The following is a 24678-nucleotide window of genomic DNA, read 5'->3' on the forward strand; positions in this document are numbered from 1 at the left end:
GTGTATCTCTTGCTGGGCCTGAGGATAAGAATTTCTCAAGCAGGTTTCATACTCCATGAACACGCAGAAGGGAAGTTCTGTCTGTCTAAAGGCGGGCATCACTGACGGTAAGAGGGTATCTCCCAGGCCGCACACATTCACCACGGTGCTGTTGTACCTGTCACCCTGGGACAACCTGGGGCAGCGTAAGGGGCACTGCCACACGAGGTACCCAGCTTGTTGCCAGAGGTGAGATCACTGCTTGTGCCAGAATGTGTGGTGTCGGCATCCAAAAGCAGGTTTTCTGCCTCGGGTCCCTCTCTCGGCAGGTTTGGGTTACTATGACAAGACATCATGCACTGGGTGGCTTAAATAACAGACATTATTTCTCAGGGTTCTGGAGGCCGGGAGGTCCAAAGTCAAGGTGCCAACAAGAGTTGATTCCTGGAGAAGGCGCTCCTCGTGGCAGTGGCTGCCTTCTCTCTGGGTCCACACATGGCAGGGAGAGAGCAAGCTCCAGTGTCTCCCTCTTCTTACAGTCCTGGGAGCCCCACTCTCACGACCTCGTCTACACCTAATTACCTCCCAAAGGTACCTCCAAATCCTAATCACCTCCAAGGACCACCACATTGGGGGTTAGAGCACCAACGTATGAATTTTGCGAGGACATAAATAATCGGTCCGTCGCAACCTCTGTGTGACCGGACAGCACAGCAGACACTCTCTGGTGGAATTTACTTGGAGCCTCTTCCTCTTCCTGCTGCCGTGGGCCACGGAGTAATGGAACAGCTCTCCTCCACCAGTTTACTCAAGATGAGGTAAAGTGTTTCCTCAGTGTCAATCTCTGAAAAAAAAGTCTCCCTAAGTGGAGGTGACCGAAGGCCTTTGTGGCTGGGATTTGTGGTACAGTCTCTGGAGGCTGAGAGAGTTCTGCCGAATATCGTTGATAATCCTCACAGCCACATCTTTCTGGGTTAGGACGTGCAGGGCCAAGTACCCTTGCCGATGCTCTTGAGGAGACGGTAGCTGGCGATGTGGGTCTCCCAAGCAGAGACGGGCAGAGAGGGCACATAGCGCGTGGGGTTTCCTGTGGGTTTGGAGGCAAAGTGTCCTCCAGGTGTCCTCAAAGGTGAGTCTTTTTTGTTTTTAATTTTTAATGCCTGGTTATTTGAGAGAGAGATTGCATGTATGCAAGCAAGGGAGGAGCAGAGAGGGAGAGAGAGAATCCCAAGCAGGTTCCATGCTGTCCGCACAGGGCCCAATGCAGGGCTTGGTTCCAGGAATCGTGAGATCATGACCCAAGCCAAAGCCAAAAGTCAGAAGCTTAACCCACTGAGCCACCCAGGTACCCCATGAGGTCAGTTTGAGTTTGGGAAAATTTGGAGGGAGGTTTGATCCAAATAACCTCAAAGAAAACCAGGCCTAAAGTCCATGTGAATGTTAAATCTATGCCTCACATGAGCCAAGATGTCTCATCTCATGACCCTGACCTCAGGCTGGAATCAGTCTTCCTGGTTCTCAGGACTTTGGACTCAGACTGGACTGAATTACACCACTCGCTCTCCCGGGATCTCCAGCTTGCAGATGGCAGATCGTAGAACTTCTCAGCTTCCCTAATCACTTGAGCCAAATCCTTATTTTATTTAACTGACCCACCCAGGTGCCCAAATCCTTATTTTATTAATGTAGTTCCCTCGAGAACCCTGACTAATACAGTTCATCTAATGAATTTATTCTAAAACAATCAGAACATGATAGCATTCCAAAAGTAAATAAATAAATAGACACTAACAAACTAAATTTTTTAAAGATGAGAAAAAATATGAATCAGGAAAAAAGAAAAAAGGTAAATAAAAAAGAAAAGAAAGAAAAATGAAAACAACAAAGAAAAATGAGAAAAAGAGAAAGAAAAAAAGATTTAAAAAGAAAAAATAAAAAATAAAAGGAAGTAAGAAGAAAATGAAAAAAGAAAAGGTGAGAAAAGGGCTAATAGAAAAATCAGAAAATACAAAATGAGAAAAATGAAAAATAAAGAAAAATGAGGGAAAAAGCGTAAGAAAATGAAAGAAAATAAAAGTAGAGCAGGAAGAAGAAGGAAAAATAAGAAGGAAAATAGACAAAATGGTAAAGAGGAAGAAAGCTAACTTTGGTCAAAGTCCCTTAGGTCTCCACAAACCAGTTTCCTGAGCTAAGAGGGCCAAAAGGTAGGGTGCCCTTCTTCTATGGAAGACAGAATATGGGACATCTTGTGTGATGGGTGCCCATGAGCTTAGCAGTGGTTCCAGGAGGGTATGGCCTTCAGAGTAGCCCCACCCTTTCTCTCTACAGAACAATTCACTCTTGGAATGTTGTCTTTTCACATTTCACATACCAAGTACGCTTCTCCTCCTCCCTAGGTACTCACTCTGTGCCTCTTATAAGTAAAACCCTCAAAAAAGAGTCTCTGTTTTCCACACGTGACAGGGAAGATGGCGTTATTATCCCTGAGAACTTGGAGAAACCCTACAGAGAAGGCGCCTCTCACTCCACCTGTCCCTGGTCTGCTTTATGGAGGAATTTGATTGGCCCTGCTAGAGATCATGTGACCACCTCCAGGGCTGCTGGCTTTTGTCAAAAGCACAACATGCTACCATGGGTCTGCGTGGCTCACATACTCGCCCAGAGCTACCACTTGTAGGACAGAGAGAATGATAGCATATCAAGTTTTACATTTGATACACTATCAGGACAAAATGGACTATATGAGACAACTCTCCTAAAAAAAAAAAAAAAAATAGCGATGTTGGAAAGATGTTCAATATGGCTCATTGATGATTATTTAGTAAAAGCTAGCAAAGGCCAGTGAATGTTTATGGATATTATTAGTACATTTTGATTGTCCTTAAAAAATTTCCAAATTTAGTGTCTTTCTTTGCAGACTTGTGGGAGAATTTCAGCCCCCCAAAAGATATTTTTTTAAGTGTTGGGAATTGACCTAAAAAAATTATGATAGCATGACCATGATCTATAATTTTATCCAAAAGTGTTAAGTTACCCAGCGCTTTGTAAGTTATCACACGTATGCCTACTATAAACAACCACAACCACCATTATTTTTCCATGTCGCATAAAAATGTTTCTGAAATTACAGAGGACCTTTAGATAATAGAAGTAGAAGTGTAAGAGGATAAACGTTGGAATGTTTCATGTGAGAAGAACTGTAGATTCTGCATATGAAATAAGTTCAGCTAACACGGTGGCATTCTGTACGCCCCAAAGGATATGGGGAAAAGTTAACTTCGCTTTTAATCTATTGGGAACAGTAGTCCACTTGCCAGGAGCAAATGAGATGTAATTTTTCCCCACCAATAAAGCAATTTTAAACGTTGTTCATTTTACTTTAGATATTATAAAGATAAAGATCATTTGGTAATCCCCCCTCCAAAAAACCTTGAAGACTGTCATGAATTCACCATGTTTGTAGGATGATAAACTATTTCGGGACATCAGAAGCACAGGAGTTAAAATGCAATTCAAATGAGATCTACATTTAATGTAGAAGAACCAGACCTCCCTTATCTCTCCTGCCTCTAATATCCCTGTTGTGAAATATACAATAAGGAGGCTCATTGTGTGTGTGTCTGTAGAGCCAGCCTTCAAAGCCCCATTGAAGCCACATGACTTCAGTCACACCTCATGTATTTCTTTAATGAAGATAAGCACTTTCAAGTTTCTTTATTCTTTTGCTTCTTTGGAGATGCCTGGTATTGTTTTTCCCAGCAACATTTGAGTTACGATGCTGTCTTTTGTGCTAATAGACCTAACTATGGCTTACAGTTATTTTGATCCTGTTCGTGCATTTACTCCCGGCTCTCAGGGGAAGGAGTTACATTTACAAGAGAACGCTCAAGTCTTGTGCGAAGGAACTGCATGGAGGTTCAAATCAGCTATAAATAATGATCATGGGTTTTATTTTAACGCCTACTATGTGCCAGGTCTTCTGCATAAATATAACATATGCGGTCCTTCCCCAAACCCTGAATTCAGTATATGATCACAATTAACATAATTATACTATTACTTTCTGTAGGTGGAGGCCGATTCAGGGGGGTCATCAAATAGCGGAGTGAGGCTCATCCTCGTAGGTCTATGTGAGAACAATTAGTGGCATTCTTAGCAGATCTCCGAGGATCCAAGTATAATGGTGAAAGCGACAAGATGCTCTGAGACCACCAAGGAGCTCTAGCAGTTTTTGATTCTGTAAAGAGAAACGTCTACACCAGAGTGGCAATCACAGCCCAGGGGTGACAGCCGCATTTCAGACCAGGAGTGGGCTGTTGGAAAAACACTCCCATTCACAACGTCCGATTCCTTCATGGGGTCCCTGCCCCCGCCATTTTATCCTCTAATCTGCAGCCAAATTTGTCATCCTAAAAATGTAAATCTGGTTACATAATTTCCTGGCTTAAAATCCTCTACCTAAACATTAAAATGGGACTCGAGACTTTTAAATTGCTTACAAGCGACTTCAAGCTATGGTCGCCCTCTGCTTAGCTCTCCAGCGTCACCTTGTACGGATGCCAGGCTCCACATCAGATATTAAGCTCCACCTGCTCGTGAACGCGTTGGTTCCTGTAATTTACCACGCTTTCTCTCCACACAGGCCTTGAATGTGCTGTTCCTCCCGGCCTAGCACAGTTCTTGCCCCCGCCAAACCTCCTCCCCAACTCTGCTCGGTAAGCAGCTACTGGCTTGGCTTGGTGGCTCTGTGTGACCTCAAGACTTGGGGAGGCACACCTCCTAGATCCCCCCCCACAGGCTCAGTACCCCTCCCAGCAGAGAGCTCATCTTTCATTTGTGACTCTGTGTGCCCATGAACTCCAGGCTCTGGCCACGCAGGACCCAGGCTTATTCTTCTCATCACTGTGCTCCCAACGTCTGGCACAGAGCTTGACGCATAGTAGGTGCTCCACAGGGCCTGAAATTTTACACCTGCACACACACATTCTCTCTCTCTCTCTCTCTCTCTCTCTCTCTCTCTCTCTCTCGATCTCTACTTATCATAGACATACAAGATATTTCCTTTTAATTTTTTTAATGTTTATTCATTATTTTTGAGAGACAGAGAGAGACAGAGCATGAGTGGGGGAGGGGCAGAGAGAGAGGGAGACACGACATACAAGATGTTTTCAACGTCATGATCCCTCATCCTTCAGCTTTTGTATAGGAGAACGCTGTGATCCAGATATCTTAAATAATTTGCCTTAGTTCATGTATTTTATTAGTGCTTAAGAAGTGTAAGTCTCAGTCTACAGATATGGAGATACAAAAAAAATCGTTGTTTTATTCTGTAAAAGTTAATTTATTATCACCTTCGGTCTCAATTCCCCTGCGATGGCAGGGCACTTGGAGTCAGGGGTCCCATGGGCTCTCCCCATAAGGATGTTGCAACGTCCTTGGAGTCTTAATGTGTTATTTTCAAATGGCGCGTTCAGGTTTCTCATTATCCCGTTCTCCACGGGTCCTTCAAGCCAGCCAGCTTTGTAGATTCCATGCTATCCTTGGCTATGGTTTCTTTCCCTTCTGAGGCTTGGCCACCTCCTTGGAGTACTGGCGCACAGCATCAGGTAACAACTGATCTCTCCTCCATCCACTTGCAATATCGACCCGACAAAAATCTCTTTTTTAATATCAGGAAAATCCTTCATTCTCTTTTCATATGGCTCACAGAGGAATTATGTCTCCTCACTGTCTTCTTTCAAGGCATTTAAAACGTTGAGCCACAAAAGCCAAGAAGGGAATGGAATTATAGACAATTTTAGCTTTCTACTGTGATTGGTTGGAACACTTCTGGTCAAGTGAACAGATATCTGACTCATCCTGCCTTATGCACAAAGAGAATTAAATTGTATTACAACCCGGAGAAAACCAAGGTGGGTGCTGGCTTCCAGCAGATTCGAATTATGCTGCCGGGGTCTGGTTTTCCTCTCTCCGGGTTTTGGCTCTACTGTCTTCTGCTTGATCTCTTGTCTGGCTGATTTTCTATTCAGCGTCTCTGGTTAACCCTACGTTTTAGCTTCAAGCCCACTAAGGAAGAGAATGAAGATCTCTTTCCCAGAAGGACCAGAAAAATACATTGCAGCACCCACCTGACTTTGATTAGATATTTTTCTCCCCTGAACTCAACAGTAAAAGCAATATGATGCTCTGAACAACTCAAACCAAGGTCCCATACTTTATACTGAGCTAGGGATGGGCCTTCCCTGAAAGTATATGGACTGAGGGTAGGAAGAACAATTTCCTGAGGGTATAAGGCCATGATTACGGAAAAATGTGGGAAATTAATCTGGGAAACATACAAAAAAATGTACCTTTCTTACAGATAGTTTCAGAACTTAGGAGCCAACAATTTCTCCCCTCCCTGTGTGTCCATGGCATTCATTATGAGGAAGTGGAATCCGTTCTCGCGTGCACACACACACACACACACACACACACATGCTCATCTTGAGTCAGGCTGGCCTTGCCCAGTAGAATGCGACTTGTCTTGCCTAGTAAATGCAACAGAGGTAGCACTCTGCCATTTCAGGGACTTTATAGGCCTGGAAACTCGGACATTTGCTCTCTTGGATCTTTGAACCTCCAGGTTAAAAGTCCAGGATGCCCTGATAGAGAGAGGGACCATGTGGAATTCAACCACGCGGAGAGAGAGAATGAGGTGTCTCAGCCTATGACCAGCACCAAAGCCCCAGACATGTAAAGGGAACCATCTTGGTCTTCCCCACTCAATATACTTATCAAGTGCTGTCTTACTGATGACTCCAGCCAGCACCACACGGAGGAAGAACCACCCAGCCAATCAGTCATGAGAAAGAATCATTGTAGTGTTAGGCCACTACGTTTTCATTGCTTACACATCAAAAAAAAAAAAAAAAAAAAAAGGAAATAATATTACTGATGTCTCTTTTTCACCCACTGCAGGAAAATTCCACTGAGACAAAAGCACAGAGTTTGTGACCTGCCTGAAGGAGAAGGTCCAAGGGCTGGGACATCCATCCGCCTCCCAAAGGGAAGCGCTCTGACCTCTGGCTTCTAATTCCAGGCTCTTTTCTTTATGATTCCTGCCACCCTTAGGAATATTCCCTACTGTTTCCTACTGTTGGGACAGGCACGTTCACACTGTTGGTAAGTGTGAATTGGAGTGGCCAAAAAGGTGCATGAACCATTTCAATTCGGACAAAAGAAGAAACTCGGGAGCTAACAGGAAAGACAAATCATTTGAGAAAAAAAACTTGACTGTAGTGTGACAGACACTGTAATACTGATTTTATTATTTTTACTGACTGCAGAAAAGTGCTAAAAGCAGAAGCTGGTTCCTTTTGTTTGCAGCAAAAAATAAGATCAAAGGCAGTAGCGGAGCCAGAGAGCCCTCTCATTATCATTGATTTTCTGTTGTTTCATTGATCCTTAAATTATATGAAAATAGCTTGAAGTTAGAGTAATGAATCATTTAATCAGAATTAGAGATGTCTTATTTATCTGTTGGCTGCAGTCATGTTAAAAATTGCACTGACTGAAGGATAGCAGTTAATTTATTAAATGACTTATATATGTGTATCGTATGTCATACATAATATACGATACATACAATACATGTATATACATACAAAAATATGCTTATTTCACTGCTGATAGTATATGTTAAGATTAGGATTATTTCAAGTTTGTATGACATGATTTTAAAAATAGAACATTTTGAATCCTTGTACTGAGATATATTTGAGCGTTGAGGGGAGGTCAATTTTGAAAGTTCTTAATGTTAGAAGAAAACCTCCATTTTCTGTTCCATTGACATGGTTAATCTGTGAAAACTACATATGGTGAATATTTTACGTCTGAACATAAAACTAGGTCTAGTAAAGCTAGAAGCCAAGCAGGTCAAGGATGGTTTGGGATTAAGAAAAAGAAGGGGAATGGAATAGATGTAGAGGTGAGGAATGGGAGGAAGCAGGGGTAATGAGAAAGGCTGTTATAAAGTTATAAGAGAGGAGAGAGATCAAGTGTATGTGATTTCTACCTTCACAAAACAATGACACCTTTGTCCTTTTCGTTACAAATGCTGCCGTTAAATTGTGATGTCATCCAGTCTCATATGAATGAAAATAAATGTTAACGTCCTTTCAATAAACCTATTTCCTCAATTTTTGCCAAAGCAAAGTAAGAAGAAATGACAACAAAAATAAGTAAGCTACATTTGAATATCAAAAACCACGGACCGACTTCACCTAAACCATTATCGCAGTGAGCAAATATTTATGGTAACAAGTTATACACCTGGAAGTGTAGGTCCAAGAGTACTAATCAAGCATTTATATGGGCATTATTTGGTGGTGGGTTGATAATAAGATGGAAGTCAATACCTGATTGTTGGCAAACCACCAATAAATGCCAATACCTAGTTCCATGCTAGAATTTTTCCCAATTTTATTTCCCATCTTATCACAAAATAATTTTCAAATGTTCCCCATACTATGACCGATTTACATCATTTAAAGAAGATAAAATTTTCAAATATGACTTTTTAATATCCAGAGATAGAGTGCGTATAAGTTTAGAAGTAATTTTTGTGGGCTGATAAGCATTAGACCCACCCTTCAGATCTCCATACTACGTGCATACAGAAAGGATCTGTAGAGGAGGAGCGTGTCTAGTCTATTTGGGTTGGTAAATTTAAAACTGCCTTGGGGCTCCTGGGTGGTTCAGTCGGTTAAGCGTCCGACTTCAGCTCAGGTCACGATCTCACGGTCCATGAGATCGAGCCCCGCGTCGGGCTCTGGGCTGATGGCTCAGAGCCTGGAGCCTGCTTCCAATTCTGTGACTCCTTCTCTCTCTGCCCCTCCCCCGTTCATGCTCTGTCTCTCTCTGTCTCAAAAATAAATAAACGTTAAAAAAAATTTTTTTAAAAAAAAACTGCCTTTGCAGGGGCGCCTGGGTGACTCAGTAGGTTGAGCGTTCGACCTCGGCTCAGGTCATGATCTCAGGTCATGATCTCGTGGTCTGTGAGTTCGAGCCCCACATCGGGCTCTGTGCTGACCGTTCAGGTACTGAAGCCTGCTTCAGATTCTGTGTCTCCCTCTCTCTCTGCCCTTCCCCCACTCATGCCCTGTCTCTGTCTCTCTCTCTCAAAAATAAACAAACATTAAAAAAAAATTTTTTTAAATGCCTTTGCAAGGACTACCCAACAATACATAATTTCTAAAACCTTTTTTCCCCACTAGTGTTGTTCCTCACATGGCATCTTTCTTTAAGAATCAGAATACAAAAATTATGGAAAACTCTTTGCTGTGTCATGTAAGTCTTAACCACATGGTGTCATAGACTTAAGAAAAAGAAATAAATTAAAATGAATGCCATTTGTGTAAACAATCTTTCTACGGCTCCTGCTGTTTGCTGCCAATAATCAGAATGCTGTCAAAAACATTGACAAGTCCCAAGTCAGCGAATGGAAAGCACCATCTTTCTTTCTTTTTTTTTTTTTTTGACTTAAAAAAAATGTTTTAAAATTTATTTTTGAGACACAGAGAGAGAGACAGAGAGAGAGAGAGAGACAGAGCACAAGCAGGGGAGGGGCAGAGAGAAAGGGAGACACAAAATCTAAAGCAGGCTCCAGGCTCTGCACTGACAGCAGTGAGCCCAAAGCAGGGCTCGAACTCACGGACCACTAACTGGATTGTGACCTGAGCCGAAGTCAGACGCTTAACCGGCTGAACCACCCAGGCAGCCTGGTAAACACCATCTTTCTTAAGGATGTTCCTTGATATATAAAATGTTACCCTCCTAAGATAGCATCGTTACTTTTAAAATTATTAAGATAACATGGTTGATACAATCACTTATTATAAAAAGGAACTGAATTATACAATCAGTAGCTTTTTACCAAACGACCTAGGCAATTTTTATAGCTCTCTTACATAAAACTAGCAGTGGGAAAAAATGAGAACATAAAAATCCATAAAGAAAAGAATTAAACTATGGAAAGATAAAAACAATTATAGAATATATCTTATGTCTGATTAAACCAGCACTATTGCAAAATTAGTTAATCACAGTCGGGCAACCATCATATTAACCATTGATTCCAGAAGAATCATCCGTACATTCTAAACCTCGGGAATGCAAATCTGATGAGTAACAGGAAATTCATATTGCTTACTCTCAAATTATCCTCTATAACATGCTTACTTATTACACTGGAAAAATACAGCTTTACATAGGGAAAGTGGGAAGACACCACCTTAAGGAATAAATCAAAGTAAATATCAACAAGAATAGGAAAGGGTGACATCATGTACCCCCTAATTCAAGGCACAGGGAACACAACATAGTTCTGCATTATTCCTGCCAAAAATACATAAACTGAATCGAATCATGAAGCTGTGTCCCATAAAAGCTGGCCTATATTTTTCAAAATTATCAAGGTTATGAAAACAAAGAAAAACTGAGGAATGTTCCAGATGAAAGCAGACCAGAAGGACATAATAACTGAGGTCAATATGTGATCCAGAATTTTCCTTAGCTACAAAGGATATTATTGGGACAATTGGCAAAATTTGAGACAGGTCTGTAGATCAGATCATAATATTGGCATTAATGTTTTCATTTTGGTTAATTGTTATTTTAGCTGGAAAATGTCTTTGTGTTTAGGAAATATTCACTGAGATATTTGAGAATAAAGGGGCATCATGACTGCCAATTACTTTCAAAAAAGAACAAATATCTACAGAGAGAGAAAATTATACTTTGTGTATAATACATTAGAAAGCAAAAGAGAGAGTGATAAAGCAAAGCAAAGGGGACAAATGTTAACACTTGGGGAATCTGGATAAAAAGTACATGTAAATTCTCTTTTAAAAGATGTTGATTTATTTTTGAGAGAGAGACAGACAGACAGAGTGTGGGCCAGGGAAGGGCAGAGAGAGAGGAAGACTCAGAATCCGAAGCAGGCTCCAAGCTCTGAGCTGTCAGCACAGAGCCCGACGAGGGGCTCGAACTCACAGACCATGAGATCATGACCTGAGCCGAAGTTGGACAGTTAACCAACTGAGCCACCCAGGTGCTCTGTAAATTATTTTTAATATTCTCACAACTTTCCTTTAAGTCTGAAATTATATCAAAGTATAAGGTTGAAAAAAATTGTAAAACACTACTTGTTATCATTGTTTTCAAGTACTATCACTTGTTATGTTCTTCTCAGATGTATTTTCAGTCAAAAGCCCCAAATTTTATAGCTACGTCCTGTTTTATCAAAGAGTATTAATGAGAAAAAATAGTTCTTATTTTCCGTTGAACATTAAAGACGTGTAGGATGGACTACTGGAAGTTCTGTTTGCATGTCCTTATTTACAAGCTCCTGTAGTTTTTTTTTTTTTTAATTTTTTTTTTCAACGTTTATTTATTTTTGGGACAGAGAGAGACAGAGCATGAACGGGGGAGGAGCAGAGAGAGAGGGAGACACAGAATCAGAAACAGGCTCCAGGCTCTGAGCCATCAGCCCAGAGCCCGACGCGGGGCTCGAACTCACGGACCGCGAGATCGTGACCTGGCTGAAGTCGGACGCTCAACCGACTGCGCCACCCAGGCGCCCCTCCTGTAGTTTTTTATATGCATAGTTGTGTAATTTAGCTAGAATATAATAACAGCAACATTAGTAGTCTATGTGACATAAACATATTTTGTAGGGCAATATGTATATTACACATATATATCACATGTATTACATATATATCACGTATATAACATACATTACGTAATATATATCACATATGACAGATATATATTGCGTATATATAACATATATATTATATATATTACATATATTATTGCATATATATATGCTGATATTATGATATGCATAATTGTCTTTTGGGCTATTAGAAACTTTTAATATTGACAATGTCCATGGATAAATGAGAGAAGACTTTAACTGCCCTGAAATCATGATGTAATTTGTCTTATAAAGAAAAACATCAGGACACCTTGGTGGCTCAGTCGGTTAAGCGACTGACTTTGGCTCAGGTCATGATCTCACAGTTCATGAGTTCAAGCCCCGTGTTGGGCTCTGTGCTGACAGCTCAGAGCCTGGAGCCTGCTTTGGATTCTGTGTCTCCCTCTCTCTGCCCCTCCCCTCCTTCTCAAAAACAACTAAAACATTAAAAAAATTAAAAAAAATAAAGAAAACCAACAATAACAACAAAATTCTTGTTTTATGAACAAAGCTGTGTTCAGAGACATAGAAATAGTACAAAAAAAAAACAAACGGGAAGACCTTCATTATCACTCTTAAGAGACTTTCCAATTCATTGAGGTTAAATGTATGCATCAAACATAACAAGTACAAATCTGTATATAAATAATTAAAGAAGAGTGTGAAACAAATAAATCCTGCCCTATTTATGCATCTTTACTAGAAGATGAGATTTGGTACTTCAGCAAATATTCAGGGTAATTGACACCTGGTCCACTGAAATAAGTTTTGACTTAGAAAATATTTCCAAAAGGCCTTGTTGGATTTAACATAGTTTTTAGGGCCAGCCGTAGTTATTGTTTCTTGTTCTCTGGAATAACATGGAAGGTTTGGTTCTTGGGATTTTTCTTACCTTGTGACGTCTAGTTTACTAGCACTTTCAGTCTTCCCCATTTCTGACTGCTTCAAACGAGCTAGAGTTTGGTAATTCACACAATTGCTAGAATCGCTAATAATGCAGGATTAGTATGCTCTGAATGTTGGTCTGTAGTCTGATTCAGAATGTAATTGCACTAGCTTTAGTGCTCATAATTTTAGATAACCCAGAAGCATTTATAGAGTTATTTTCTGATTCTTGGCTAAACTCTTAGCTGTAGATAAATTTTACGTTACTGTGATTAGCACAGCATAAAGAAATGATAAAATGTTGCTGGAATGAAAAGCGGTTTTCTCTGTGAGTCTCATAGCAAGTAATCAACGTCATTGGGGATGAGGACTATAGGATATTTCTATGAAGGGAACTTTCCCTTGGCAATTTGCCTTTCTGAACGGCCATAAAGATTCCTTTGAACTATGAGGTAAGAAGGACATCTCGTTAATTTTATTTTGGTCTTTTGATTTTGAATAAAGAGAATAAGAATAAAAAGAGAAAACACACATGGATTTCCTACTCTCTTCACACAAGCTCAGGAAGAGACAGTAAAATTATAAAGTCCCTATATTTCAAAGCATGTCTGCTAGTATATTCAACCAATAAATAAAAGGAGACTCTACGAATCTTGAAGTCCTCCAAAGTTGTAGAGCGAGCCTTCTTTGCCACGCTAGTGTTTGATCTTCTGGCCAGTTGTAAGCTATCTGATAAAAGTTAGCAGGACCCGCAAACATCTGAGAAGAATGGGAATGACCCAGTGAACATCGGGAATATTCGACGTGGAGATTTTATACGGAGCTGCACACAAGGGGTACACAAGGGGCCTGTCTGCGTGCACCTGCTGGACAGCCCACGCTGACCACGTACTCGCCGTGTGACTTTACCCGGATGATCTCCTGTTCTCATCCTGATGGCAAGGCGAGAAAAAGAAAGCAAGACTTGACTCGCCCACGTTTACGAGGCGAGGAGGTCCCGAGGTAACCGCCACCGCACGGATATGCTTCTCTTTCTTGGTGCCAACCAGCATGGAGCTCGGCCTTGGCACTGGGCGCTTTCTAATCGTCCTGCCACGCACTTGCCATCCCGTTTGCCTATTGTTTCCTTGATTGCTTCCGGTCACCCTGAAGCTTAGTGAGGCTTTCCTAGTCCTGATCTCCTGGTCTGTTGCCCAACTTAATTTATACCCAGCTTGAGGCGACTCCAAAGGACTGCAGCCCAGCCTGGCGCTGGGGGCCCTACACCTTCACAGCCAGCCTGTGCCGGGCCTGCCTGGGCCTGTGAGCGACACCCCCCGTCCTTACCACTCTATTTCCAGTTTGTGGAATTAGGTAAGCGGGACGACGACTGCAGCGTGACTTCCTTTAACTGAAACTTTTCTTTGCAGGGAAACATGCACCGTGTCTGGCTGAGGGCTGTTTCTCAGAGAGCTGGCGTTATGCTTATTAAAAACTGACCATTCATTCATTCGTTCGTTCAATAAATACATACTGTGCACCTACCGGGACGTAGGTGTCCTCTCCGAGATGCTGCCGATATGACAGTAAACAATATGGGCAAAGTCCCCGCCTGTTTCTAGTGGAATTAATGGTGAGAGAGAGACAGAGAGAGAGAGGAGAGATGTTGGGTGTGGCTGACTGATCTAGAGAGGACTAATGCAGGCTAAGAATCATAGAAAGTATCACGCAAAGAGTTGCTACTTATGAAATGGATTCAGGAGGAATTCTCTGATCACACTCCATCAGGGTTCGGAAGGAAGCAAAGGAGGAAAACACATGGAAATCAGGGACACCAGTGTGTGAGGGCTGAGGCGGATGCACAGACCAGCGCTGAGAGACTCGACTTTACATGAGCTGTTTAGTTCGAGATTTCACACGAAGGGGAATCTCCCTACCAGCAACCAAGAGAACTTGCATACCAAGGGCACCATGAGTAACCTTTTTCCCCACTAGGGGACTATATGGCTTGGGCTCACAGCCTGATATTAAGTACATTACAGAGAGCTTCCTCTGTGTGTTTAATATCAAAGGAGAAACTTTATGTAGAGCATATTCCATTCCTGATAGAAAAGGAAATAAGCAAACTTTAAAAGAGAGGGGCTCCTGGGTGGCTCAGTTGGGTGAGCTTCTGGCTCTTGCTTTGCTTGGGCGGTGATCTCATGGTTCGTGGGATGGAGCCCCCGCATGAAGCTTGAGCTCAAGCTAACAGTGCAGAGGCTGCTTGGGATTCTCTTCCACTCGTGATCTCTCTCTCCCTCCCTCTCTCTCTCTCTCTCTCTCTGTCTCTCTCAAAATGAATAAATAAACTTAAAACAACAAAACCTTAAAAAAAAATCCAATTCACTTGAATGATCCGCTCTCCTTTTGTTGTAGTTGAAAGCACACTCCACCAGAGGGCAGCCTAACACCAGGAGTGAATCGGTGTTCTTTACGAAGTATCATCTTGGTGAAATTGTTACTTAAATCTCTTTCTTGTTTTCCAAAAGCTTAATTTAAATGCTTTGCAAACACTCTATTGTCTTTGTTACATAGCTAGATCTTGGTAATAAGTTCTGTTTTTAGGGTGACTGACCACCCACGTTGGCGTGGGCCAAGGGGGAGGTATCAGAACACAGGACATGGGGCTTTCAGCGTCGGAACCAGGGAAGTCCAGAGAAAACTGGGAGTAGGTGGTCGTCTACTGCAGTGACTCCTAATGTTTGTGTTTAGCAAGGCCTTTATTTCTTTTTTAATTTAGAAGTCCGGGCCGCACAGAGTTCTGATTCAGAAGGTCTAGGAAGCTGCATTTTTTTAACAAGGTTCTTGGTGCTTTGGCTATAAGCAGACCTAGCTTTCAGAAACACCAGTTGTAAGATTTTTATTTAAATTCCCTGAAAAAGGAGGGGGGGGGGCATGTGACATCAGTTTAAGAATATAAACTCACAGGGGCACCTGGGTGGCTCAGGTGGTTAAGCGTTGAACTTCGGCTCAGGTCATGATCTAACGATTTGTGGGTTTGAGCCCCTCCTCGGGTTCTGTGCTGACCGCTCAGAGCCTGGAGCCTGCTTCCGGTTCTGTGTCTCCGTCTCTCTCTGCCTCTCTACCACTTGCACTCTGTCTCTCTCTGTCTCAAAAATAAACATTAAAGCTATTTAAAAAAAAAAAAGGAATATAAACTCACAGTAATTGAGAAGAAAAATGTAATGATTTTATTTTATCCTCCCCCCCCCAAATTGCTTTTATTGGCAATAAAACTAGTTTTTCTTCTATTACATTGATTTATGTATAAAGATAAGTATTTTGTCCACTGATGAGAAATTTACAAAAAAGTAACTTAGAGCTTGCGTTACTATCTAAATGATAATCACAACAGCGATTACTTATTGATTGCCTAATCTAGGCTAGCAGTGTGTTAAGCCCTTTTACATCCTTTTCTCATGCCACCCTTAAAATAACCCTGTAAACTGATTACTGTTTGTTACACTTTCAGATTAGGATACTGTAGCTCGAAGATGTTGAGTACCTGTCTTGCACCAAAGAGAGACAGTCGCACCCTAGAATCCAAGCACAGATCTAGGCCTAAAAACTCATTCTTTTTGCTAAATACAACCGTGCTTTTTCCGAATTTTAACCTTTTAGCATCTTTCAGTGTGTCTTCTCCGGGCATCAGTGGAGAAGTCAAAGAGACCACATTTTTTTTTTTTAATTTTTTTTTTAATTTTTTTTTCTTTTTTCTTTTTTTTTTTTTTCCAACGTTTATCTATTTTTGGGACAGAGAGAGACAGAGCATGAACGGGGGAGGGGCAGAGAGAGAGAGGGAGACACAGAATCAGAAACAGGCTCCAGGCTCTGAGCCATCAGCCCAGAGCCTGACGCAGGGCTCGAACCCACGGACCGCGAGATCGTGACCTGGCTGAAGTCAGACGCTTAACCGACTGCGCCACCCAGGCGCCCCTTTTTTAATTTTTTTAACGTTTTTTTTTATTTATTTTTGAGACAGAGAGAGACAGAGCATGAACAGGGGAGGGCAGAGAGAGAGGGAGACACAGAATCGGAAACAGGCTCCAGGCTCTGAGCTGTCAGCACAAAGCCCGACGCGGGGCTCGAACTCACGGACCGCGAGATCATGACCTGAGCCGAAGTCGGACGTTTAACCAATCAAGCCACCCAGGCGCCCCCAAAGAGACCACATTTATCACTCACAACATGAATCTCAGAAGTACTTTTCCCTCAGAAATAATTAACACCTTAGGCTTACATTCAAGGCCCCAGGTAAAAGCAAGAATCATCTTCCTGAACCATCAATTTTAGTGAACAGTGAATATTTGGGGTAAAAATGTATTTGGGGGCACGTGCGTGGCTCAGTCGGTTAAGCCTCTAACTTTTTTTTGTATTTTTTTTTTTAATGTCTATTTATTTTTGAGAGAGACAGAGACAGAATGCGAGTGGGTTGGGGCAGAGAGAGGGGGAGACACAGAATTGGAAGCAGGCTCCAGGCTCTGAACTGTCAGCACAGAGCCTGATGTGGGGCTCGAACTCATGGACCATGAGATCATGACCTGAGCCGAAGTCGGACACTCAACTGACTGAGCCCCCAGGCGCCCCAAGCCTCCGACTCTTGATTTCTCCTGAGGGCTCAGGTCAGCATCTCATGGTTGTGAAATCAAGTCCTGCCTTAGGCTCCACGCTGAGTGTGGAGCCTGCTTAAGATTCTCTCTCTCCCTCTCTTTCTGCCCTTGCCGGGCTCGCACTTTCTCTCTCTCAAAATAAAATGTAAATAAATAAATAAATAAATAAATAAGCGTTTTGTATTAAAAATATGGATACAATTTATGGCGTCCAATGTGACATTCTCATCAAGTTCTAATATAGTTTGAAACTTCCAAAAAGTTCTGTAGTCACACAATGCTCTCATTAAAAGTTCACACTTTGCTCCCTGCTTTTTTTTTTTTTCTTTTAGGGAAAAACTCGGAAAGCACTGATATCATTGATCCCCTGGTTTCAAGGTTTCTTTAGCTTTATAAACCACTTTATAAACCACTTTATAAATGGTTGGGTTAAAACACGTATCACTTCCAGACACATCCACCAAGACTGCCAAGGAAGTAATTTTTACACGATGTAAAATGATACAGTGGGTTTTCTTTCTGTTTATAAATAGAAAACCAGACAGGTGATACAAAGATAGCTATTTATGTTTCTGAACAGAACTACAGGGAAATAATTAGACAATAGTAATCATTTAGAGGTCTTTAAAATATATCATTTAAATCGGAGAAACGCGTCAAGCGAATGGAGAACTCCGTTTGGCTACTTGCGTCGATACTAGTTTTTTGTTTTTTTTTTTTTAAGTTTATTTATTTATTTTAAGAGAGAAACAGTGGGAGCCGGGGAGGGGCAGAGACAGAGGGAGAGAGAGAATCCCAAGTTCAGAGTCCATTGCTGGAACCCATGAACTGTGAGATCACGACCTGAGCTGAGATCAAGAGTTGGGCACTTAACTGACTGAGTCACCCAGAAGCCCCCAGATACTAGTTCTAAAAAACGGGTGCGTCTGCACCTCTGGAAGCCTGTGCTGATGTCACGTGCTTCTAGTGTCATAACTTTGCCGCGTTAACATTTTATTACGTGAACACGTAACACTTCCCGCCTGCCTGGGTCTGCACTGCCCTGGTACCTTTGTTTGTTTGGGAAATTCCTAATCACCGTTGAGTAGCCTTTTCTCCGTGAGGACTCCTCAAGTCCCCTTCATCTTCTGAAATTCCACATGCTGATTCTATAGCACTTACCACATTGTACCAGAGTTATTCTTGTATTTATTTATTTTTTAAGTGAGAATGCTTTTTTATTTTTTATTTTAGAGACAATGTGATTAGGGGGGAAGGGCAGAGGGAGAGAGAATCTCAAGAAGTCTCTGCCCTGAGCGTGGAGCCCCTGAGGTGGGGCTTGATCCCACAACGCTGGGATCACGACCTGAGCCGAGGTCAAGAGTCAGATCAAGACGCTTAACTGACTGAGCCACCCGGGGGCCCCTATTCTTGCATTTCCAATACACTGTGACATTATGAAACCCAGAAAATTAGTCTTTCTGAGTTCATTGTCCCAGAACCCAACACGGAGTTAGCCGTCAAGAGGGGCTCCTGAAATAATGGATTTGATTCTGGGCAGTATGAAATCAGCATGGAGTGAAAACATTTTGCTTGACACATTCAAAATAAGCAAGAGGTCACTCTACGGTGACTCCTACGACATGCTATAATTATATTATTTTACACACACAGTTTCCAGTTATTTCACTTTAAGGTTTCTACTGGGCGCCTGGGTGGCTCAGTCAGTTAAGCGTCTGACTCTTGATTTCAGCTCAGGTCATGATCTCACGGTTGTTCGTTGCTTCAAGCCCCACTTCGGGCTCCGCATTGACACTGCAGAGCCTGCTTGGGATTCTCTCTCTCCCTCTGTCTGCCCCCAGCACGTGCACATGCTCTCTCTCTCTCTAAAGAAATAAATACATAAATAAATAAACTTTAAAAACATTCCTAAAAACAAAAGTTTAAAGTTTCTACCAATTATTTCTGGATGTGTTCCTGTACCACCAGTTCCTTGGGATGGAGTAAGAATAGTCAACACAGGAAATTCCTTTTATTTACTTGTTTGTCTGTTTTATGCACAAAGATAGCTGACGATTAAGGAGATGGTTAATCCTAACAGTGGCTGGAATTTTAAAATGGCAACAATGCCAATCCATTAACCAATTGTATTAAATCACATCACAGAAAACAGAAGTATTTTCTACTAGCCCCTTCTTGAAACATCTACCCAATACTTTTCTGAGTTTGACCCTGCTTTGCCATTCAACAAAGAGGTGAATAGAAAAAGTTTCTGTTGCTCATTCTTCAGAAGAATCTCCTTTGTAAAAAAAAAATTTTTTTAATTTTTATTTAGTTTTGAAAGAGAGACAGAGAGTGGGCAGGGGTAGAAAGAGAGGGAAACACAGGATCTGAAGCAGGCTCCAGGCTCTGAGCTGTCAGCACAGAACCCAATGCGGGGCTCGAACCCACTAACTGTGAGATCATGACCTGAGCCAAAGTCAGATGCTTAACTGAATGAGCCACCCAGGAGCCCAAAAGAATCTCCTTCCTTTGTTCTATAACTTAGACCATCCCTCTAATACCCAATGACTTCTGATTACTCTTATTCATTCCAAACTTATTTTTTTTAATGTTTATTTGTTTGTTTTGAGAGGGGCAGCATGAGCAGGGGAGGGTTAGAGAGAGAGAGAGAGAGAGAGAGAGAGAGAGAGAGAATCCCAAGCAGGCTCTGCGCCATCAGCACAGAACAGAGCCCATGGTGGGGCTCGAACTCACAGAGAGATCATGACCTGAGCCGAAATCAAGACCAGATGCTCAACTGACTGAGCCACCCAGGCGCCCCTCATTCCAAATTTCTTTAGCCAAAACAATCTTATAAATCTCTCTGTTCTTCCAAATGTGAGATGAAACTAAACTTTGTGGTACATATTTTCAGTTTTACTTGTATCTCTCTCTTCCTGGAAAACGTTTTCCATGAAAGCCCCCCTCAAGTTGCCTACAATTCCTTAATTATAGCCATTCCTCCTCATTGACAGACAGCATTTCTATTAGGCCAATGCTGTGTGAGTTTGAATCTTCACTAGAATGTTTCTCAAAACGTCCCTAATGCAGTGAGCCCGTTTATTTCTGAATCCAAGGATAAGGAAACGTGTCGCACGCCATTTCGCGGATGCGAAGACTGATCATCAAAGAGGCTGGTTAGTTTATTCAAGGTTGCACAAGTTATGGCTCTATCACTTGAACATCTACCGCCCCTTTCACTTCTGCTCCAACATCCACGGGATGTCCGTGTAGCTAAGAGAAGAGCCTTCTGAGACACCACGCTAAGAAATGGGTTTATATACATTTTGTTTGTTTTAACGCAAAAAGACATTGGTGTGAGTCAGATGATACGTGGGAAGGATAAGAGGTCCAAAGCTGACAACTAGAGGGATGGTCAGTCCCAACAATGGCAGAAGTGTTTGCGTTGCAACAGCGCTGAGACGTCAACGTCAACTGAGACATCAAAACGTTGTGTGAAAACTGGAAGAAGCCCATTTGGAAGGAATGGGGGAGCAAAGGCGAAGGGGAGGAACCAATGGCACCAAATGTACAATGTCAAGTACTGATTCTATTGCCGTGAGAGGGGGACCCCTTACAACTAATGGGACAGCTGGACAAATCTTCCTTAGTCCTCGAGAGTTTAGATCAGACTTTGCAAAACCACAGCCCTGCTGTGGTCAGGTGAGTGTTATAACTAAGTTAAGGCAGTGGGATGTGAGAAGAACAAGGGGAGTAGCAACTGGCAGAGAGGACAGCCTGTCTCCTCCAGACGGTCAGAGACTCAGCTCCAGCTGATGGCCGTCATCCGGGATGAGGAACCCATACTGCCAGTGTTCTGGTTTGGGTAGAAAAGGTGGAACGGTGAAGTTTTACAGTAACGTCTCCTGACTTTTGAATGTTGCTCATTTTTTAAACAAACTGCGTAACCCTTTAAGCCAAACACGACACAAATGCTGGTCCTGACTGGTTTGCAACCTCTGTTTACATTCCGCTGGCTTTGTTAACTGCCGGTTGTCTTCAGAGGGCTGTATGCTCTCCCAAATGTGTTCCTTACAAGTCTGTGTTTAATTTCCCAGCAGCCCGTTTGACGATCTGAAGAAAGGGGCATACCTGCAAACTATGATACCGGACGATCTTAACAGGGAACAGAGCGGGAGTGGCTGTCTGGGCTGATACCATCATAGGAGACACTGATCTGGTGTCTCTGCCATTGGGGCTCCTTCCTACTCTCTCTTCCATCCTCCCCTGTCTCTTTGCCTGGGACCCCCAGGAGCCATTACCCTAGGATGGCTATTTCTAACTTAGAGAAATATTCTGATAGCAGAAGAGGGAGGGATCCTGGGATGAGAATAACCTCTGTGGGTAAGGGCTGGATTCCCCAAATTGTGAGTGGAGAGCTGACTGGCAGAATTCAGAAGGTGGAGGTGATTTTATGAAGTAGCCATTACTGAGGAAGGAGCATCGAGGAGAGGAACGTCAACGTACCCATCAGTCAAAACTCTAGCCCTGTGGGTTGTAACATAGGCTCCTGGGTGGCTTTGCTCTGGATGGTCAGCAAACGCATATTAAGCATGCAGTCTGAAGTTATAACTCCTTCGCTACACCAATCCTTCAGCAAGTTCGTTACACCAGTCCCTAAGCATGGGGTGGTAATGCTGTGGAGCATGAAGGGACAGAGGGGTCCGAGGAACTCCATATTCACAGTCCTGCTTCTGGCTTCCAAAATGGAACACGTCCCATTAGGGGAACCAGGCCCAGGCATCCTTGGCAGTGACCGCAATGGAGTGGCAGCTAAGGAGAGAACTGTCAGGTGGGCGACTCGGCAGGGTCCTGGGTGGACATACGCTTTGTAAGTATGCACAATACCAAGCAAGCTGACCCCTGGAAGGGAGGAAGGCTAATGCCTGGGTTTCATTGGTTTGGCTCCAGACAACTAGGAAGAATCACAGCTCTCAGAATCCCTGTATCGGAACCAGAGCTATTGTTGGTTTGAGTAGACTTTTATGAGTGAGCAAACAAACAGTCAAGGGAAAGGGCTAGGAATCAAGTCTGGCCTGCTGGGACTTCCACTTCCTTCAGGACAGCCAATCACCTGCTACATTTATGAAGGCCGCAACAGTGTCACCTAGTGGCGACGCAAAATCATCGCTGAAAAATCGTTAGAAGGATTAGGATTGTCCTGCCAGCCTGTCACTCTTGCAGATAATGGCAGTAACCTTATTTTTCGACTGCATTCCTTAATCAAACAAGGAATCATCAGGATTTTTTTATTATTATTAAGAGATTAGTATGTTTCTCGTTATATAGAAACATAATACACTCCACTTGTTCCCCCACCAAAAAATCTCAACTATGAACCACTGTCCATTTGACAATAAAGATTTTGGAATAGTAGCGGTGAATAAACAAACCAAAATTCTCTTTTAATGGTTTGATAGCTATTAGATGATTCTAGTTTACAATCATGCCAATGTGCTATTTTAAGCTCAGTCTTAAATACTGTTTCAGTCCTCTGATGCCCCGGGATTATCTTTGTTCCCCTCCTTGTGAACCTGTATGTGATGTTTGTTAGGAATCAATGAAGTCAATTAAATTTAAAGTCTACGTATTTGTCACCTCTATGAGTACACATGTGTGTCCGTAGCTAGCTTCCCAAAGATCACCATCACAAGCTGTTGAAAAGATGATAGAAATCTACGCATTGACTATATAACCCATCCTCCTGGCTGGCTTGGTCTAATCCTGCTCATGGTCTAAGCTGTTCTGCCTTCTCCTTAAATTGTAGGTAACTGATAGGTAGGCAAATTATGTCCTCTCTGGTAAAGATATAATCAACTTCTTTCTCTTTCCCCCCAAACATGGTTTTTGCCTCCATTTGAAATTCACTTCAACATTTTTTTTACACACTATATAAATTTGTGATGTTCTGAATCTTCCTTTGAACAGTTTATAACCTCTACCTGGTTCCCTCCTATATGAGTAAAATTCTTATAACTGAGGAAGTGACATATAACTCAATAGCAAATTTCTCAATAGGGGCACCTGGGTCAGTTTGTCCGTTAAGAGTCCAACTCTTGATATCGACTCAGGTCATGATTTCACTGTTCTTGAGTTTGGTTCATGAGATGGAGCCCCACAGAGAGACTGTTCGGGATTTTCTCTCTCTGCCTCTCCCCAGCTCGTTCTCTCTCTCTCTCTCTCTCTCTCTCTCTCTCTATTTATTTTTATAAATAAATAAACTTAAAATATCTCTATTTATTTTTATAAATAAATAAACTTTAAAAAAAACCCAAAATTTCACAACATTAACCATGCTTTCAAGTACTGGAGAGAAAGTCCCTTTGTATACCAAGAAAAACTGTACTAAACTGCCCTGGCAATTAAACAGTTACAGAATATTTATAAATTAATCCTAAGGATCTTGCCTCAGGATCACTAAATTTCAAGGTAAAAATAAGACATTATTCAGTGCAAGGGTTTGAAAGGCTAAATACAGCTATCTTCTTAAGTTCTAACCTACCAAATAGAAATTTCAAATTTTAAACATTAATTGAACAAAGCAATTTATGTACATGCCAATATTAGACACTCACTGACGTGCTTGTTAGACAGTCAAGACTGACTTGCTTACTTACTGACTTACTTTGCCCACACTCTACTTTTGACTAAAAAAATTCAATATTAACTTCTCTAGAAGATTATTTGAATCAGTTGCTTTCTTATTTCTTTTTCTATCTATCCCAAGACTAATATCGTTGTGGAATCAGGATGGCATAGGGACAGGGTAGTGTGGAAAACCAATTTGCAAAAAAAACCAGGACAGACTTTTTATTAATTTAGCCTGTTGTGCTCCTAGAAAAATATATCTAGGTAATAAAATCAATCAATGTATCAGTTTACATCCAGAAAACTCCAGTGTTTGCATAGTTAATGAAATATATATTCAGAGTCTTTTCTGGTTGCTTTTCTTTTCTTTTCTTTTCTTTTCTTTTTTTTTTTTTTTTTTGGCAAGCTGGCTATGGTTGGGAATACAGTAACACAGAAGAAATCCTCTGAGGTGGAATTTCACAACTGCTCTCCAAAAGCATAGCCGAGAGAAATTCAGCCATGCGCTGAACAAGATTTTCCTTAAGCATGTTTAAAACAGGTAAAAACATTTTCAAGAGCCCTTCAACCTAGAGTCCCTGAAGATTAAAATTGTGGATTCAAAATGTTGGCAGTCATCTCTAGAAGCAGAAAGCTTTGTCCTGGGGGCCCACAGTCTTCTGAGATATTTTCAGCAGATTGCTTCATCTGGGACTCCCGTTCATAGCAACATCTTGTCTTGTTTTCATACAGAAACAGTCTACCGTGTATTTTCCAGAGCTACAAGTCTGAACTTTGCTTTCTTTTGCTTAGTCTGTCACGCTGTCTATGTATTATATATACTTCTTCAATGTT

The sequence above is a fragment of the Prionailurus viverrinus genome, chromosome B1 (assembly GCF_022837055.1).
Source record: "Prionailurus viverrinus isolate Anna chromosome B1, UM_Priviv_1.0, whole genome shotgun sequence".
In the NCBI taxonomy this organism is placed as follows: domain Eukaryota; kingdom Metazoa; phylum Chordata; class Mammalia; order Carnivora; family Felidae; genus Prionailurus; species Prionailurus viverrinus.